This window comes from Gossypium hirsutum, chromosome A06 (assembly GCF_007990345.1).
Source record: "Gossypium hirsutum isolate 1008001.06 chromosome A06, Gossypium_hirsutum_v2.1, whole genome shotgun sequence".
NCBI classification, from domain to species: Eukaryota; Viridiplantae; Streptophyta; class Magnoliopsida; order Malvales; family Malvaceae; genus Gossypium; species Gossypium hirsutum.
The window spans coordinates 89,374,045-89,391,302 of record NC_053429.1 but is presented as its reverse complement, the minus strand read 5'-3'; positions in this window follow the sequence as shown (position 1 = coordinate 89,391,302).

Sequence of the window (17,258 nt, the reverse complement as noted above, 5' to 3'; positions counted from 1 at the left end):
CTGTACTATTTCACACTTGTAGCCAAGCTATCTGGTACGCATAGTAGCCTGCACTTAGTATTACACATGCGACCAATTATCCGGTACACGTAGTAGCCTGCACTTTGTAACACCCCGAACCCGAAACCGACACCGGAGTCGAACACGAGGTGTTAACTGACTTTAACCCCTTATAAAAATTTATTTTCCAGACGCTGCCCAATCTGTGTACTAGTCGTTTTAAAAATCATATCTTGAGTTTCGTAACTCGAAAATCAGTTTCGTAATTTTTCCCAGAAACTAGACTCATGTGCCCATCTATGTATTTTTTTCTAGAATTTTTGGTCGGGCCAATTAGTACATTTATTAGTCAAAGTCTCCCATGTTGCAGGGGTCGACTACACTGACCTTTGCCCATTACGACTTGAATATCTCCCTGCACGGGGCTTCAATACTGATGCCGTTTGTTTCTATGAAAACTAGACTCAGAGAGGAATCTATACATATATGGTACGACCCCTAATTATCTCTGGTTAATTTATAATGAATTTCCAAAGTCGGAGCAGGGAATCCAGAAACCGTTCTGGCCCTGTCCCACAAAAATCTGATTATCTCTCAATATACTGCCCATATGATCTTTTCGTTACTTCCTCATGAAAACAGACTCATCGAGCTTCGATTACATAATTTATTCATCAATTAATTCCACTCCTACTATTTTAGTGATTTTTCAATCTCATGACACTGCTGCTGCCAGCATCTGTTACGAAAGTAACTAGGTCCATTTCATGCCTACCCTTGATCCAACTCAATCGAACATTCGTGCCATTTTCGCATGGCTTAAAGTTTACATGCCAAAGTTCAAACACAACGTAATAGCTTATACATGCCAAAATGTTCTTCTAAGCCAACTAAGAAGAAAGTACCAAAACTTGTTATCCGGTGTGATGACTTCGATGACGACCTAACCCCGCAAAAATAGATGAGTCCAAGCAACCTATAATGGGTGACAAGGAAACACCGAGTGAGTTTATAACTCAGTAAGTCATAAGCAATGTACTACCATCCATCAATAACATTATCACAAGAGGAAACAAAATGGAACGAGACAATTTACTCCATCCATACCGAACCATACCATAGTTCCTCCCACCTATCGATTCAATTTCATATCAATTCATGCATTCACATTCCATATACTCATCAATAGGACATTGAAGCATTTTCATAAATCAATTTATTTTCGTTACAATCAAACGACTAAACGGCCTTTCACCCATCCTACGATAAATTTTATGTACGTGACTTCAAGTATATTTGTCACATAGGTTCAAACTTACCGGGCTCAACACCAAGTATAAGCATAGCACCTATTAGCCATGTACTCAGGACACTTACCCGATCCGCTGTCCGCGATCGACTCAATGGTGTCGCACACATAGTGTCCATAATGATTCACGAATGTATATTGAGTCCGCACACTCAGTGCTATATAATCAACTCGCACACTTAGTGCTACGTAATCAAATCGCACACTTAGTGCTACATAGTCAAACTCGCACACTTAGTGCCGCATGGTCAATTCGCACACTTAGTGCATCATATTCATTTCGCACACTTAGTGCATCATATTCGTTTCGCACACTTAGTGCAACATAGTCAAATCGCACACTTAGTGCTGTACAATTTAATCCCGCGCACTTAGCGCCAATCTCATGGTCATAAATGGTTATACCCGCACGTTTAGTGCCGAGATCAACAACTCAGTACATCTTACCTCTTCTCTTTTCATTCAACAATTTCATCATCACATACGTACATGCATATATATATGTATATTTATTCATTCCATTCAGCATCAATACATAAACATTATGACCATTTGAAATAATACCAACTACATGCTTAACGACTTACCTCGTGTTGGGTAAGACGGTTCCAACTCGACTACTCGATGACCTTTTCTTTGCCTTTGCTCGATTCACATCCTTTAACTCCTTGAGCTAAATCAATAATTTAACTAGTTTAACCACTACGATTATCACCAAATAAATCACATTCAATTAACACTACCCATTTACATATACATCAACTATCAAATTCTCACTCCTTAGCTAATGCCGAATGCTTATATAAGCCCTAAGTCATATTTACACATTTATCAACTTTCCAATTCAACTTAATACCAAAAATTAATGTCATTTAAATAGCCAACTCAATTTCATCCTTAATATTTCTTATAACAAAATTTATCAAAATTCAATAAGAAATACATTAAATTCCATGACCGAATTTGCATTTCACCATAATAGCCACTTGCCCTAAAACAATTAAGCCACAATCATTTACTTTACCTAGCTTAGACTTAGATTAATAATTATCTAAATTATTTAAACATTCAACACAAACTCTTCTTTAATTAAGCACATATTCGGCAAGGAAAAATGGTAATTTAGCAAACCTTAGTTTAACATATAATTTGTTTATAACACATTTTAAGCCTTCTTTTCATGCCGTCAACTCAAAACACATACATTACTCAAATATAACCAAGTTCATATTCGGCAATAGCATCCAACATGATAGCCGATTCTTTCTACTTAGCATCTAATGCATACATATGATCATTTGTTTGGCTCAAACGCCCATCCACCATGATTCGTCCAAATTAATATGAAACAACAGCCATATTCTTTATTGACTACTATGGCCGAAAGCTTTATTCATTCCCAAAATCAAATTTTAACATAAACTTTTTACCTTAGTTTAAGCCTAGGATGACCGAGTGGTGTTTCTCCCCTATTCTTCCTTCACACTCGGCTTAGAAGAAACAAAGATGAACACTTAGTTTTCTTCACCCATCCCCCCCTTCTCAAGCTTCAAGTGACCGAATGTTTTTGCCCCAATTCTTTCTTTCAATCCGACCAAGAAGAACCAAAAAAAACACAACTTGTTTTTCTTTCTTCCTTAGAACATTCGGCCAAGGGGAAATGAAGAAAGATGGACATTTTTTTTTTGTTTTTCCTTCTTACTTTCACGGCAATGGGGAGGGGAAGAAACAATTACACACATCCTTTCCTTTTTCCATTTCTTTATTTCCCCATACTTCTTATTATATTTTATCCTACATACCTCACTAGGCCAACATGTTCCCAACATGTTTCCACCCATAGCATGGCCGGCCACTACTTATTAGGAGGGGGAATTTGACATGCAAGCCCCCCCTTTTTCCCACATGCACTAATAGGTCCTTACGCATTGACCTATCACATTTTAAAATTTTCTCACATAAGTCTTGTTGACTTAATTCACATGCAATCGACTAAATCGAAGCTTGAAATTTTCACACATTCATAGTTACATATTCTAGACAATAAATATCACATTCAAACATTTCGGTGACTCGGTTTAACGGTCCCGAAACCACTTCCCGACTAGGGTCAATTTTGGGTTGTCACAACTCTCCCCCACTTAAGAAATTTTCATCCTCGAAAATCTTACCGGTAAATAGGTTTGGATATCGTTCTTTCATCGAGCTCTCGGGTTCCCAGGTTGCTTCCTCGATCCCGTGTTTGAGCCACAACACCTTAACCAACGGAACCCTTTTATTTCGCAACTCTTTCACTTCACGAGCTAGGATACGAATCGGTTCTTCTTTATAGCTCAAGTCAGATTGAATTTCAACTTCTGAGGGATTAATCACATGTGACGGATCAGATCTATAACGTCGAAGCATTGAAACATGAAAGACATCGTGAATCTTTTCAAGTTCATGGGGTAAAATCAATCGATACGCAACTGGACCGACTCGTTCGGATATTTCGTATGGCCCAATGAATCTCGGACTCAACTTGCCCTTTCGGCCAAATCTGAGTACCTTTTTCCAAGGTGAAACTTTAAGAAACACTTTATCTCCCGCCTGATATTCAATGTCTTTTCGTTTCAAATCCGCATACGATTTCTGACGATCCGTGGCTGCCTTTAGACTTTTGCGGATTACCTTTACTTTTTGTTCGGCATTTTTAATCAAATCAACTCCGAAAATTTTACTTTCACCAAGCTCGGTCCAAAACAATGGCGTACGACATTTACGACCGTACAAAGCCTCATAAGGTGCCATCTTAATACTTGATTGAAAACTATTGTTGTAAGCGAATTCAATCAAAGGTACATACCGTTCCCATGAACCACTAAACTCAAGGATGCAGCATCTCAGCATATCCTCGAGTATCTGAATTATCCGCTCGGATTGTCCATCGGTTTGGGGGTGAAAAGCGGTGCTAAAATGCAGCTTGGTACCCAAAGCTTCTTGCAATTTCTTCCAAAATCGTGAGGTGAATCTCGGATCTCTATCCGACACGATAGAAATAGGTACTCCATGTAATCTCACAATCTGAGAGACATACAATTCGGCTAGTTTATCCAATGAAAGATCCGTACGCACGGGGATAAAGTGAGCCGACTTAGTCAGCCTATCAACAACAACCCAAATCGCATCCTTCTTACTTGCGGACAATGGCAGTCCGGACACAAAGTCCATTGTGACTCGGTCCCATTTCCACTCGGGTATCATGATCGGCTGAAGTAACCCTGAAGGCACTTGATGTTCCGCTTTCACTTGTTGACATATTAAACATCTCGAAACAAAGTCGGAGATGTCTCGTTTCATACCACGCCACCAAAACCGACGTTTCAAGTCGTTGTACATTTTCGTGCTCCCGGGGTGAATTGACATTCGGCTACAATGGGCTTCATTCAGAATCATCGGAATGAGTTCCGAATTCCTTGGAACACACAAACGACTTCTAAACCTCAAACAACCATCATCATCAATCTGAAACTCCGATTCCTTGTTCGGAACACACTCAACTCGTTTTGCAACCAATTCATCATCGACCTTCTGAGCTTCACGAATTTGATGAGTCAATAATGGTTTGGCTTTTAATTCAGCTACTAACACATTGTCAGGTAGAACAGACAAGTGTACATTCATCACTCGCAAAGCAAACAGTGATTTTCGGCTTAAGGCGTCCGCAACCACATTAGCCTTTCCCGGGTGGTAATCAATGACAAGCTCGTAATCTTTCAACAACTCAAGCCAACGTCTTTGTCGCAGATTCAAGTCTCGTTGAGTCATCAAATATTTGAGACTTTTGTGATCTGAAAACACATGGCACTTCTCACCAAACAAATAATGTCGCCATATTTTCAATGCAAACACAATGGCGGCTAGTTCGAGATCATGGGTCGGATAATTTCTCTCGTGTGGCTTCAATTGTCTCGACGCATAGGCCACAACTCGACCTTCTTGCATCAATACGCAACCCAACCCAAGTAGGGATGCGTCACTATAAATGACAAACTCTTTACCCGATTCGGGTTGCACCAAAATTGGAGCTTCAGTCAAATGAGTTTTCAGTTGATCAAAGCTTTTCTGACATTTCTCCGTCCATTCGAACTTAACATCCTTCTGAAGTAGCTTCGTCATTGGTGTGGCTATCATCGAGAAACCTTTGACAAATCGTCGGTAATAACCGGCGAGCCCTAGAAAGCTCCGGACTTCGGTAACATTTCTCGGAGGCTTCCAGTTAAGTATGGCTGAAATTTTGCTTGGGTCAACTCGAATACCCGATGCGGATACCACATGACCCAAGAAGCTAACCTCTCTTAACCAGAACTCACACTTACTGAACTTAGCATATAACTGCTTATCCCGCAAAATTTGCAACACTAGCCTCAGATGCTCAGCATGTTCGGTCTCATCTCTTGAATAGACCAAGATGTCATCAATAAACACAACTACGAACCGATCCAAATACGGCCTGAAGATCCGATTCATCAAATCCATAAACACCGCAGGGGCATTAGTGAGCCCAAACGGCATCACTAAGAACTCGTAGTGACCGTACCTCGTTCTGAAAGCAGTTTTGGGTACGTCCGAATCTCGAATCCGCAACTGATAATAACCCGATCTCAAATCTATCTTTGAAAACACCGATGCTCCCTTTAATTGATCGAACAGATCATCAATACGCGGTAACGGATACTTATTCTTTATCGTCACCTTATTCAGTTGACGATAGTCAATGCACAACCTCATGGTTCCGTCCTTCTTTTTCACGAACAATACTGGTGCACCCCAAGGTGAGAAACTCGGTCGAGCGAAACCTCTATCCGTCAATTCTTGCAACTGAGCTTTCAACTCTTTTAACTCGGTTAGTGCCATACGATACGGAGCGATCGAAATTGGCGTAGTTCCAGGTACAAGCTCAATACCAAACTTTACCTCCCGAACAGGTGGCAAACCCGGTAACTCTTCAGGAAAAACATCCGGGTATTCACAAACCACCGGCACCGATTCGGGTTTCTTTTCTAACTCCTTGTCATCAAGTACATACGCGAGGTATGCTTCGCACCCTTTCCTTACATATTTCTGGGCCAACATTGCTGATATTACAGCTGGCAACCCCCTTAAGTCCGCAGACTCAACTCGGATTATTTCGTTATTTGCGCACCTCAAATCGATAGTCTTGCTTTTGCAATTCACAACCGCATCATGCGCGGTTAACCAATCCAAACCAAGAATAACATCAAACTCGTCGAACGGCAAAAGCATCAAATCGGCCGGAAAATAGGATTCTCGGATTATTAGAGGGCATCTCTTACACACTTTATCAACAAGTACGCATTGACCCAAAGGGTTTGATACTCGAATTACGAGCTCAGTAGACTCAACAGGTAGAGTCTTACTGGTTGCTAAGGTTTCGCATACATATGAATGAGTAGAACCAGGGTCAATCAATGCAATCACATTAGTATCAAAGAGAGTGAAGGTACCAGTGATGACGTCGGGGGAGGATGCCTCCTCTCGTGCGCGAATGGCATATGCTCTAGCAGGAGTACGGTTCTCGGCTCGATCGGCCGTATCAGAGGCCCCCCTCTGACTACCACCCCTGCCTCCTAAAATTCTCGGTGGTCTACCTCTAGATGTCACTCCACTAGGTCTTGCACCTTGAATCTTATTCTTCTCATCCAGCTCCGTGCAATCTCTAATGAAGTGGTCCTTCGAACCGCATCCGTAACAGGCCCTGCTAGTAGACTTGCCCCAACATTCACCTAGGTGTCGTCTTCCACATTGGGGACATCCAGGTTTCTCGTGACGATTATTGCCCACACTAGCTACCGAAGTAGCTCGGGAGCCCATCGATGGTCTTGCCCTGATGGAAATTCCCGCAGTCGCCCTCGACTTATTAATGTCCTCCCTGAACTTCTTTACAGCTGAGAACGGAGCTTTACCCGTCGATCTTTTACGATAATCTCTAGCTTCAAATTCAGCCTTCCTCTTCTCCTTTCCAAGTTCTTCCGCCTTGCAGGCTCGTTCGACTAGTGTTACGAATTCTTTTATTTCCAAAATACCCATTAGTAGCTTTAAATCTTCATTCAATCCTTCCTCGAATCTTTTGCACATAGCAACCTCATCAGCTACACACTCCTGGGCATACCTACTGAGTCTTACGAATTCATGTTCGTATTCAGATACAGTCATACGGCCTTGCTTGAGTTCCAAGAACTCCTTACGCTTCTGATCAATGAACCGTTAGCTAATAAATTTCTTTCGGAATTCCGTTTGAAAGAAGTCCCAAGTTACTCGCTCGTTCGGGACTATGGAAATCAAGGTCCTCCACTAATAGTAGGCTGAGTCTCGCAACAAAGATACAGCACATTTTAGACATTCGTCGGGTGTGCATGACAATTCATCGAACACCCGAATGGTGTTATCAAGCCAGAACTCGGCCCTTTCGGCATCATCAGTTACTATGGCCTTGAACTCCTTGGCCCCACGCTTCCTAATCAAGTCTACAGGTGGCTTACTCAACCTCACAGGATCAGCGACTGATGGCATTACAGGCTCTTGGGGTGGATTATTCAAATTTGGGAATTGTTGGGCAGCCGGGTTGGTTCGGGCATATTGCGCGACCCACTCATTCATCATGGTAAAGAAGGCTTGTTTAGCCCCCTCACCTTGATTATTCGCAGATGACTGAGGTTCAACAGGCGGCGTCCCTTGTGCAGGAGCAGCCGCTACGCTCTCAACGTCATCCGCTAGGGTTCTTTCTACACCGGGATCCATTTACTAATCAAAGCAAAAACATTTCAACCGTCAGAAGTCATCACCCTTTTAAACATTAACATTAAGGCATGTATAGCTAGACTCATACGTGCTATGGTAGTCCTAGAACCGACTAAACCATAGCTCTGATACCAATCAAATGTAACACCCCGAACCCGAAACCGACACCGGAGTCGAACACGAGGTGTTAACTGACTTTAACCCCTTATAAAAATTTCTTTTCCAGACACTACCCAATCTGTGTACTAGTCATTTTAAAAATCATATCTTGAGTTTCGTAACTCAAAAATCAGTTTCGTAATTTTTCCCAGAAACTAGACTCATGTGCCCATCTATGTATTTTTTTCTAGAATTTTTGGTCGGGCCAATTAGTACATTTTATTAGTCAAAGTCTCCCATGTTGCAGGGGTCGACTACAGTGACCTTTTCCCATTACGACTTGAATATCTCCCTGCACGGGGCTTCAATACTGATGCCGTTTGTTTCTATGAAAACTAGACTCAGAGAGGAATCTATACATATATGGTACGACCCCTAATTATCTCTGGTTAATTTATAATGAATTTCCAAAGTCGGAGCAGGGAATCCAGAAACCGTTCTGGCCCTGTCCCAAAAAAATCTGATTATCTCTCAATATACTGCCCATATGATCTTTTCGTTACTTCCTCATGAAAACAGACTCATCGAGCTTCGATTACATAATTTATTCATCAATTAATTCCACTCCTACTATTTTTAGTGATTTTTCAATCTCATGACACTGCTGCTGCCAGCATCTGTTACGAAAGTAACTAGGTCCATTTCATGCCTACCCTTGATCCAACTCAATCGAACATTCGTGCCATTTTCGCATGGCTTAAAGTTTACATGCCAAAGTTCAAACACAACGTAATAGCTTATACATGCCAAAATGTTCTTCTAAGCCAACTAAGAAGAAAGTACCAAAACTTGTTATCCGGTGTGATGACTTCGATGACGACCTAACCCCGCAAAAATAGATGAGTCCAAGCAACCTATAATGGGTGACAAGGAAACACCGAGTGAGTTTATAACTCAGTAAGTCATAAGCAATGTACTACCATCCATCAATAACATTATCACAAGAGGAAACAAAATGGAACGAGACAATTTACTCCATCCATACCGAACCATACCATAGTTCCTCCCACCTATCGATTCAATTTCATATCAATTCATGCATTCACATTCCATATACTCATCAATAGGATATTGAAGCATTTTCATAAATCAATTTATTTTCGTTACAATCAAACGACTAAACGGCCTTTCACCCATCCTACGATAAATTTTATGTACGTGACTTCAAGTATATTTGTCACATAGGTTCAAACTTACCGGGCTCAACACCAAGTATAAGCATAGCACCTATTAGCCATGTACTCAGGACACTTACCCGATCCGCTGTCCGCGATCGACTCAATGGTGTCGCACACATAGTGTCCATAATGATTCACGAATGTATATTGAGTCCGCACACTCAGTGCTATATAATCAACTCGCACACTTAGTGCTACGTAATCAAATCGCACACTTACTGCTACATAGTCAAACTCGCACACTTAGTGCCGCATGGTCAATTCGCACACTTAGTGCATCATATTCGTTTCGCACACTTAGTGCAACATAGTCAAATCGCACACTTAGTGCTGTACAATTTAATCCCGCGCACTTAGCGCCAATCTCATGGTCATAAATGGTTATACCCGCACGTTTAGTGCCGAGATCAACAACTCAGTACATCTTACCTCTTCTCTTTTCATTCAACAATTTCATCATCACATACGTACATGCATATATATATGTATATTTATTCATTCCATTCAGCATCAATACATAAAAATTATGACCATTTGAAATAATACCAACTACATGCTTAACGACTTACCTCGTGTTGGGTAAGACGGTTCCAACTCGGCTACTCGATGACCTTTTCTTTGCCTTTGCTCGATTCACATCCTTTAACTCCTTGAGCTAAATCAATAATTTAACTAGTTTAACCAATACGATTATCACCAAATAAATCACATTCAATTAACACTACCCATTTACATATACATCAACTATCAAATTCTCACTCCTTAGCTAATGCCGAATGCTTATATAAGCCCTAAGTCATATTTACACATTTATCAACTTTCCAATTCAACTTAATACCAAAAATTAATGTCATTTAAATAGCCAACTCAATTTCATCCTTAATATTTCTTATAACAAAATTTATCAAAATTCAATAAGAAATACATTAAATTCCATGACCGAATTTGCATTTCACCATAATAGCCACTTGCCCTAAAACAATTAAGCCACAATCATTTACTTTACCTAGCTTAGACTTAGATTAATAATTATCTAAATTATTTAAACATTCAACACAAACTCTTCTTTAATTAAACACATATTCGGCAAGGAAAAATGGTAATTTAGCAAACCTTAGTTTAACATATAATTTGTTTATAACACATTTTAAGCCTTCTTTTCATGCCGTCAACTCAAAACACATACATTACTCAAATATAACCAAGTTCATATTCGGCAATAGCATCCAACATGATAGCCGATTCTTTCTACTTAGCATCTAATGCATACATATGATCATTTGTTTGGCTCAAACGCCCATCCACCATGATTCGTCCAAATTAATATGAAACAACAGCCATATTCTTTATTGACTACTATGGCCGAAAGCTTTATTCATTCCCAAAATCAAATTTTAACATAAACTTTTTACCTTAGTTTAAGCCTGGGATGACCGAGTGGTGTTTCTCCCCTATTCTTCCTTCACACTCGGCTTAGAAGAAACAAAGATGAACACTTAGTTTTCTTCACCCATCCCCCCCTTCTCAAGCTTCAAGTGACCGAATGTTTTTGCCCCAATTCTTTCTTTCAATCCGGCCAAGAAGAACAAAAAAAAACACAACTTGTTTTTCTTTCTTCCTTAGAACATTCGGCCAAGGGGAAATGAAGAAAGATGGACACTTTTTTTTTTGTTTTTCCTTCTTACTTTCACGGCAATGGGGAGGGGAAGAAACAATTACACACATCCTTTCCTTTTTCCATTTCTTTATTTCCCCATACTTCTTATTATATTTTAGCCTACATACCTCACTAGGCCAACATGTTCCCAACATGTTTCCACCCATAGCATGGCCGGCCACTACTTATTAGGAGGGGGAATTTGACATGCAAGCCCCCCTTTTTCCCACATGCACTAATAGGTCCTTACGCATTGACCTATCACATTTTAAAATTTTCTCACATAAGTCCTATTGACTTAATTCACATGCAATCGACTAAATCGAAGCTTGAAATTTTCACACATTCATAGTTACATATTCTAGACAATAAATATCACATTCAAACATTTCGCTGACTCGGTTTAACGGTCCCGAAACCACTTCCCGACTAGGGTCAATTTTGGGCTGTCACACACTTAGTACTACACACGTGACCTAACCATCTAATATACGTAGTAGCCAGCACTTAGTACTACACACGTGATCGAAGTTATCGGGTACGCATGTAGCCTACACTTAGTACTACACATGCGACCAATTATCCGGTACACGGAGTAGCCTGCACTTAGTACTACACACATGAACTCACAATAGATCATTCATATCATTTCTATTCCGAAGGCTCAACCGGGAAATTCCTCACTTTCCAACATGTTACAATTTATTCATAGTCCTTTTTCAATTTGTAATTTATAACAAATAATCATTCTATAGGCAGCCACATTTCATATGATAACAAAATATAATAGAAGAAAAAGAATTGATAAATTATTTACGTACAAACTTACCTCGGATCCAGAAATGGCAATTTACCATTCTAGTCCATAACCTTGTATTTTCCCAATTTAAGCTCAAATCTCGATTTCCTTGATCTATAATATCACATTTAGCCTACTAATTAGTCACACTATTCATATGGGTCTAAAAATAATATTTTTACAAATTTGCTTTTTGACCCCTAAACTTTTGCATATTTGCACTTTTTGCCCCAAGGTTCAGAAATTAAACTTCTTCCTATTTTCTTATGTTTTATGACATGATGATCATTTTTCCCTTTTATGGCAACATCAAATTTGTAACGCCCCGTACCCGAGACCGTCGCCGGAGTCGAACACGAGGTGTTAATAGACTTAATTCATTACTTAAACAACTCAAACAATTTATTTTTAAAATTTTCAGTCAAGCTAACAATCTGCGTCATAGTCGCTTAAAAATTCATATCTCGAGTTACAAAACTCGAAATCCAATTCCGTAAATTTTCCCTGAAACTAGACCATTAAATAAAAGTATGTAGATTTTTGGTGACTCATCCATGGAAATTTAGAAAAAAAGGCAATGACTAAATTGGAATTTGAAAAATAAGTAATTAATTAAAAGATGAAAAGAAAACAGCATCTTATTTTCTCATCTTCTTCAACCTAAAATACTTGGAAACCTTAAGAGAGAGAGAGAGAGAAGAAATTTTTATAGCCTAATTGGGTAAGTTCCCTTGTCCCATTTTTAGTAATTTTGATATTTTTGAAACTGGGATAGCTTAAAATATCTATTTGGGGGATTAATCTGAAAAGTTATCAAAGTATGGAAAATGGGTCATGGATGTATATGCTGAAAATTAGAAATTTATGGTAGAAAATGAAAGGTTGTTGATAGATAAACAACTTTGACAAAGTGATTTTTGATGAAAACATGATTTATGGACTAAAATGTAAACTTATGAAATTGAAGAAAAATTCTAAATTTTTATGAATACATGTGCTGTAAATTTTGTAATGGGATTTTGGTTAGGCTTGGAATAAGGAGTAAATTGCACAAGTTTCATTTTTCGAGCCTAAGGATGAAATTAGAATTTATGGAAAAGTTAGGGGAAAAATGGTAATTTTGCCTAGGATGTTAATTGAGTCCAAATAAAATATGAAATATGTGAAATTGATGATTAAAGCTATTTATACAGATCCAGACAACACAAATTCGAGGTTAGATTGAGGAAAAGAAAATATTTTGGATTAGTAAATTTTATACGCAAACAAGTGTCGACATAAGTTTGTGTAACTTAATCGAGCTTGTAAATATGTTTAATTGAATGTTGTGTTTGTATGGAATGTGACTTACATTGATGGACATTATTTGTATGCTATAATGAAAAATTTAATACATGTTTGAAATGGTGAAAAAAAAAGAGGTTAAGTCTCGAATGAATATTGGATTCCGATGAATATATACGCTTTCCCGAAACAAATAAAGTCCTGCATTTGTTACAGATGGGATTTAGCTCAGACGAGTAATCCTATTAACCTTGTTATAGAAAGGATTTAGCCCGAACAGGTAATCTTGATATAATACCTCTCGAGTATACGTTATGATTAGGGTTTAGCCTGGACTGGTAATCTTAATTGAGCTCTTCTGAGCATACATTATATAAAAGATTTAGTCTGGACTGGTAATCCTGTTATAAGATATGTGGCTCAAGAGTGTCTTCCTTGATTAAGCGCCCTAATGGGTACCCTTGAATAAGAATTGATAGATTATCGAATCGTACACTTCGAGTGTCTTATTTGAGCATCCATCGGAATTTCAATGATTCAACAGACATAAAACTCTTGACATGGCGTGAGAATTATGAGATGAAATGATAATTTCTTGAAATAATATTGCTTGATGAGCTCATCTATGTTTACTTGATTGATATGAAGACTTTGGTGACTAACATGTTTGATTGAATACATGTGTTTAGGAAATTTTGCTAATAGATGGAAAACATAATATTGTATGCTTAGATTTAATAAACGGGATTGGTAAGTTTAGTTATCGTTATACGAACTTACTAAGCATAGAATGCTTACTTTATTTTATTTTCCTTGTTTTATATTGCTCAGAAGCTTGCGAATGTTAGAAGATCACTGGAGCATCGTCACATTGTCAACTAGCTATTTTGGGTATTTATAGTAGAATCATTTTGGTATAATGGCATGTATAGGAGAACTTGACCAGTAGTGGCTTGATAATGATACTTGTAATCTAGCCATTGGAATGGCTAGTAATGGTTGTTTGGATATACTTGTAATGTCATGTTATGGTAATTAAATATATGTTAAGTAGTTGATCAATTTATGTCTAATATATAGATTGAATCAATGTAAGATTGGACGCACATAGGTATGCCATGATGAATGATGGAATTGTTAAATTTGAATGCTTGTAATGCTTGGTATTGGATGTGTGTTTCAAGTGTAGGTCTTGGGTGAAATTTTGGGTGAGAAATGAAGTTAGAAATGACTTCATTTTTTCCACACGGGCAGACACATGGGCGTGTGTTTAGACCGTGTGTGACACACAACCTAATAACATCGGCATTTGGTTAGGCCGTGTGTCCCCTTCATTTTAATTTTGAGAAATAGAATGCTCAGAATTGAGCATACAGGCAGAGACACGAGTGTGTGTCTCAACCGTGTGTGCTACACGGCCTAGAACGTGGGCGTGTGTCTTGGTTGTGTGAAACCTGCACCTAATTTTGAATTGAATTAATTAATCACACAGCCTAGCACACGGGCGTGTGGCATGGCCGTGTGGAAAAGTTAGAGAGTTACACGAGGTCGAGCACGGCCTGTAGCACGGGCATGTCGTAGGGTCACACGGGCGTGTCCCTTAGACCACATTGGCGTGTGAGCTCTGCACCTTGGAAAATTTTTGAAATGTCGCGAAAAATTCTTAGAGCTCCCGATTAAATCCTGGCTCGATTCTAATGCTCGTATTTGGCCTCGAGGGTTCAATCAAAGGACATTTTATATGATCTCGATTAATAAATAGTAATTTACATAAATTATTGTAAAATGTTCTTAAAGTTTAGGTAATGCTTCGAAACCTTGTTCTGACGATAGATATGGGTTAGGGGTGTTACATCAATTCCTGATGCTATTGTTGCTACATTTTCTATCTTTGATGTTATTAGGTATGGATTAATTGGCCCTGGATTGGCATATTTATATATATGCACTACGTTAGTAACTAAAAAGAATTTACTAGTTGAGTCAACTAAGTATGCCATTAAAGTAACAAATCCTTTAAGACAGGGTGTCATAGTTGATTTGGTTTGCAAATAGTGTCCACTGAAAATTTACGGCTATGACTTTCTTGTTGATCTGATGTTACTGTAATTTAACGAATTTGACGTTATCCTGGGAAACATAAATAAAGTAGGGGCTTCAAAGCTTGTAGTTTAAGGGTGCGCAGGTTTGGAATCCTATACAAACAAGGGGCTAGCGCGCAATGGCTTTTTCTGATAGGGGCTCGCTTCTTCAAGTTTCGCTTGCTGCTCGTCAAAGCCGTAGCTAGCTGTCTACTAAACAAGCCTTCACTGCCCGCCCGGCCCCTATCTTTAATCTTAAGTAAAGTGAAGTCAAATCAATGAAGTGAACAGCCCAACCTCTTTGTTTGAAGCTTTTCCAGGAAGCTTCTACTTGTTGAAGCTTTTCTTCCCCTAATTCCAAAACACAACAATAGACTTGCAACTATAGTATAGGAAAAAGCTTCTCTTTGATAGCGATCATAGGGGGTTCAGAAAGGATCTGATCGTAGATAGAGACTTAAACCTGTGTGGGGGTAGGGGCGGATGTAGCCAAGTGGATCAAGGCAGTGGATTGTGAATCCACCACGCGTGGGTTCAATCCCCGTCGTTCGCCCATCAATAAATGGACCATTTGTTACGGAGACACAAGACAACCCTAGAAAGCATTTTTTCTGCAAGTAATCTCGAGGCTTTCAAACTCATCCAAGCAATTGGTATCCGATTGAAACATAGAAACCATAGATTCGCGTCGCCTACTTGCTGAAAACATCCACCAAAAAGTTTTCTTTTAGTTCAAAACGATCAATATGTAGAATCAGAACAAGTGATTGCTGAGATTCGCACGGGAACATACACTTTAAATTTGAAAGAGAGGGTTCGAAAACATATTTATTCTGACTCAGAGGGGGAAATGCACTAGAGTACCGATGTGTACCATTCGCCCGAATTTACATATAATAATGTCCATCTCTTACCAAAAACAAGCCATTTGTGGATATTATCAGGGGGTTCGTACAGATTTGATGACATTTCATGATGCTGTAGTGAATTGTCGATAGAAACAAATTGATTTGAGATGCTGAATGGTGAATTGATTTCTATTGAGTTTGCTAAGTTTGATTGCATTTCGAGTATAATTTTAGTGATTTACACATAGAAATTGATCCGAAAAGGCTGTGATTCATTTTTAGCTTATATCTTGGACTCCAGAGTATCTAAATTGAAAGTTGATCAGATACTGTCCGTTTTTGAGTTTATAGATGTTCTTCTTGAGGAATTTTCGGGTTTACCGCCAGAGCAAGAGGTTGAGTTTTCTATTGAAGTAATACCAGGGGCTGCTTTGATCTCGATTATTCCATACAGAATGACTCCAACTGAATTAAAATAATTAAAAACTCAGTTTCAAGAATTAATTGACAAAGGTTTTGTTCGACTAAGTATACCGTCTTGAGGTGCACCTATTCTGTTTGTAAAAAAAGAAAGATGGTTCTGTGACAGCCCTAAATTGACCCTAGTCAGAAAGTGGTTTCGGGACCACTAAACTGAGTCATAAAGATAATTAACCATCATAGTTGATGCTCATTATATGTACATATGCATGTGTGAAAATTTCATGTTTGAATTTTGTTAATAGTAAGTGAATTTTAACAAATAGGACTTATGTGAGAAAATTTGGAAATGTGCTAGGCAAATGTAAAGTGGCTTAATAATGCATGTTGTGAAATGATGGGTTTGCATGTCAAATTACCCAAAAAATAAAGCATAGTGGCCGGCCATGCTATGGGTGGAAACATGTTGTAAACATGTTGTGTTAGTGAGTTATGTTAGAAAGAATAAAAAAAGGGGTTAGGATTAAAGTAATGCAAAAAGGTGGAGTGATGAAAAAAAAATGGTCTCATCCATGCCCCCCCTTTTGCCGTGAATGGAAGAAAGGAAACAAAGAAAAAAAAAGTGTTCATCCTTGAACATCTTTGACCGAATAGAAGAAATAAAGGAAGGGAATGAGCTTGGAGAAAAATCGGCTATGAAGGCTCACTAGATTAAGGTATGT